Source organism: Marmota monax, unplaced genomic scaffold (genome assembly GCF_021218885.2).
Source record: "Marmota monax isolate L192 unplaced genomic scaffold, Marmota_monax_Labrador192_F-V1.1 WCK01_AAM20220418_F8-fsc00049, whole genome shotgun sequence".
Lineage (NCBI taxonomy): Eukaryota > Metazoa > Chordata > Mammalia > Rodentia > Sciuridae > Marmota > Marmota monax.
Genome location: NW_026694221.1, coordinates 8,442,161 through 8,446,357, shown reverse-complemented (window position 1 = coordinate 8,446,357; position 4,197 = coordinate 8,442,161). Strand labels below are relative to the sequence as shown.

General features: G+C 29.2%; 1 non-coding gene across 1 annotated transcript; it reads left to right on the top strand.

Annotated features, from left to right (window-relative positions):
- Nucleotides 1–2,714: 2,714 nt before the first annotated feature.
- On the top strand, nucleotides 2,715–2,786 carry LOC124108138 (small nucleolar RNA SNORD77). Its single transcript, XR_006856622.1, has one exon. It is a non-coding gene; the product is annotated as a small nucleolar RNA SNORD77 (small nucleolar RNA).
- Nucleotides 2,787–4,197: the final 1,411 nt, after the last annotated feature.

Below are 4,197 nucleotides of genomic sequence, written 5' to 3'. Positions count from 1 at the left end.
AGAAGCCTCAGGATAAGCAAATATAAATGACATACAGAAAGATACAGTGGTATTTGTACTTGAAAAAAGAGCAGGTCGTCAGAAAATATAATAAAAACAAACTTCCAACATTGATGTTAAGGAAGAAACAATATGATGTTCATTTTGGAAGCAGACTTGATTGAGAGCAAAATAGGGTTAGAAAAAGTTACAATGAATAAATGAGTTTTGCAGCCTGGTTAGATTTACTGTAAGGACCAAGAAGGCGACCTAAGTGCAAGACGTAAACAATTACATTTTAGAAGCAACAATATTTGTTTAGTTATAGTGGGAGGATATGCTTTGGAAATACAATATCATTTATTTTGATGAAGGACAAATTCAGGTGGAAAAATGTATTATTATTTGCAAAGTTTTCTCAGGGAGTTTAGAAACTGAAAAAAGCTTGGATCTATAGAAGGAATGAAGAGCTTTGTAATGAGAAAACATAAATACTCTTTTATTACTTACAATTATTTAAAGATCAGTTGATTGATACAGCAAAAAAATTTAAAAATTGAATATGGAATTTATAACATCACACAAAGAATGTTGTAATATCCATAGCTACTACTATTTCTAGCTTAAAATAACAATAATAGATACAAAAATGATGTCCTCCAAATATCTAATTAATTAGAAAAAAATAAAAGAGGAAAGAGAAAAAAAGAACACAGAACGTAAGAGAAAAATAGGAATGGTTTTTAATATGGTAGGAAAATATTTTTTAAAGATTCTTTCAGCATGCAAAGCATGCTTAGCTACAATAGTTACAGAAAAGTTCATTTTTATTTTCTCAAATGGATGATTGTCTGGAAAAAAAGTATTATTCTTACTCACGTGGGATTTTGCATCTCAGATCAATATTTTAATTAAATAAAATTTTGTCCCAAAACTATTTGTTTTAAAGAGAGACACAGAGAGAGAGAATCTTTTTTTTTTTTTTTTTTTGGTAGATGGACACAACACAATGCCTTTATTTATTTATTTATTTTTTATGTGGTGCTGAGAATCGAACCCAGGTCACACCAGTGCTAGGCAAGCGCTCTACTGCTGAGCCATAATCTCAGCCCCAAAAACTATTTTTTATTCAAGGACAAAGCTTAGTTATCTTCTCATTTTATAGCTGTGCAAACATCAGTCTTATAACAATCTCAAATTTCTTATGGAATAAGAATATTGAAACTTTTAACCAGAAGACTAGTGACTATCATATAATTAGAAAGATTTTCCTGTGTAATTTTCATAATTTCTTTTCTTCAGTTTTTTCATGTTCTATACCACTGCACATTTTATTATAAAAATGCAGAACAACTGAATGAATTTTCTGTTGCTTTTTCATATTTTTAATAGATGGTGCTTTACATTCTAGCACGTATTTTTAACTATTTATCTAAAATTATTGCATAAGGCTTTCACTGAGAAAACAAATTGACTACAAAGGCCAAGAGGAATTTTTGGAAGTACACTTCATTATGAAAACATGAAAACAAAAACTCAGAAGAACAGCAGTATTTATTTCCATCTAATATATTTGAAATGAGCTAAGATAAGAAAAATATTGTACCTCACAATTTAATTATGCTTTTTGAATTTTTCTGATCAGAACTTCATCTTGAAGAATCACAGCTATAAGCAAAAATAGGCGGTGACTTCAATTACAAATAATGTTTTAAATACTGGATATTTCATAGGACAAATCAAAATAGCTCTAGTATCTGGAAAACAGCCAATGGTTTTGTAAATGATTTATCTCAGGAAAGTAAACTAAGATAAATTGAAGCAGTTTGCATTGCATTTCCACAGCAAGGACAGTATAGAGTGCCTTCATTCAAAGATGTTAACAGCCACTCTGGATTGCATTAACTCTCTACCTGTGTATCCTAATTATTATTCAAGAAACATCATGTTGCCCCACATCATTGAAACCTGAACTAGATAGTACCACATGAACATATTAATGCTGTGGGACCCCTCTGAATTGTCTGGGAAATTCTGCAGCTTTCTGGGACTTCTTAGTATCACTTCTTCAAAGTGAATAATCAACTGTTTTACATCGATGCCTTGAAATGACAAGAACTTTATACAAGTCTCTTTGGAGTTTGGAATCAGCATGTGTCATATTAGAGGTTTTTGGTGTATTCCATTCCTGTAATGACTATTAATACTTGGGTTATAAAAATGTACCTAGATCATGAGAAAATTCTCCAGCTTTCTAGGATACAAACAGAGCTTTCAGTTGGTTTGGACCCAAGTGTGCCCAAAGGTGTATTGCAGGTAGGTATACTGTATGTATTCTTTGGGAGATACTAATATAAGAAACATAGAGTAAGCCATGAAAGTTTGGGAATAAAGCAATATCTTCTTAGAAATTAATATTTCATTACAATCAGATAGTAAATTTTGGTAAATCAAAATTCTTCTTGGAAGTTCAATCTAGAGCCTGCTCTTCCAGCTATTGCAAAATTTGTAAATCACTTAAGTCCATATTTGTAAATTATCAATTATCTTATAAACAGCTAAGAATCTAACTTCTGTATAAGACTCCCTGGGGTGTAAGCTTGAAATTTTATCTCTTTTTGTCAGCTCACTTTCTATACTATTTGAACTCCAGCTTAAAACAAAACAAATAAACAAATACCCCCAAATCCTCATTGTCCTTGTATGTTCTAGTACTTTATTAGGAAAGTAAACAAATGATATGATTGTTACATAGTTCATCAGATTAAATCATGAAGATATTTTTTTTGTCATTATCTGATGTATCTGGAAAAAAAAGGTGAAAATGTTTCCTAATAGAATTTTCTCAAAAGATTTAATCATATTATGGTTCAAGGTAATACTTAACATCAAAACATGTATAATTTCACTTTTAAAATATTAAATTATTTAAGTAAGGTTAATAAACTATCTTTTGATATGAAATTTTTATCTCCAAGATGATAAAAATTGCTATCAAATAAAAATAGTTTCTTTAGGAAGGGAATAAAGATAAGTTCAAATATTTTCTCCAAAATACTTATCCCATCAATAAAGTGGATTTCATGAGTCATTTGTTTTACATTTTTTTATTAAGTATTACTAATAATATTTTGAAATACCAAAGATAAACATGATTAAAATGAAATTTTATCTATCTATCTATATCTATCTATCTCTCTCTCTCTCTATATATATATACACACACACATATATATATGACATTGAAATATATGTAGAATGTCTATTTATTCATAGTATATGTGAAGTGTAGGTTGACATATAGCTAATGTTTTATATGTTGAAAAATTAATGGTTAAGTCAGCATAAAATATTTGTGGAAGCAATTTCTACCATAAGTTATATATTGATATAACAGAAATAATGAAAGAAGATTTTATGAGTACTTGAATTCATCTTGAATTCTTGAAAAAGATTTCTTGAAAAAAATTTGTTTTCACATTTTGAATATTCATTCTATTTCTGCCTTTTAGAGGACATGTAACTGCATCTATAGTAGTGCTGAAAAAATGGTTCTGAGAACATCAAGGCCAGTGTCTTTAGTGAAGATGATAAAATGAAATATGTACAGACAAAAAAATTTAAGACATTTCAAATTTGTTGATTCATTTTCAACTCCTTTTATTTAGGAATCCTAGAATAGTTTTTTTTTTTTTTCCCATCTAATGCATTATGAAATTACTTTAAAAAGATATACTAATCAAAATCTACTTTACTAGTCTTTCTTTTTTCTTATTTTTAATTTTTCAATTAATTTTTTTGTATATTGTTTCCTTTCCTTGTTCTCCCATCTGCTATTCTTCATAGATCCATAGTTTTGAGGAGTAATGTCATCTATATATACAAATGGCTGCCAAGAAGGACAGCACATTAATCAGTTTAACCAAATACCCAAGACTAGAAAATTCATAAAGATAAGAAATGTATTTATTTATTTATTTTAGTTTTAGAGGCTAGAAAGTACAAGAGCATGTTGCTGGCATCTGATGAGGGTCTTCTTTATCATCATGACATTGTAGAAGACATCAAATGACAAGATAAAGCAAGCTGTCTAGCTGAAATCTTTCTTCCTTTTCACATGAAGATTCTAATGTCATCATGGGAGCCCATTCTCTTGACTTCATCTAATCCTAATTGCCTCTCAAATTTTGCTTCTCCAAATACCATTAACATATGAAT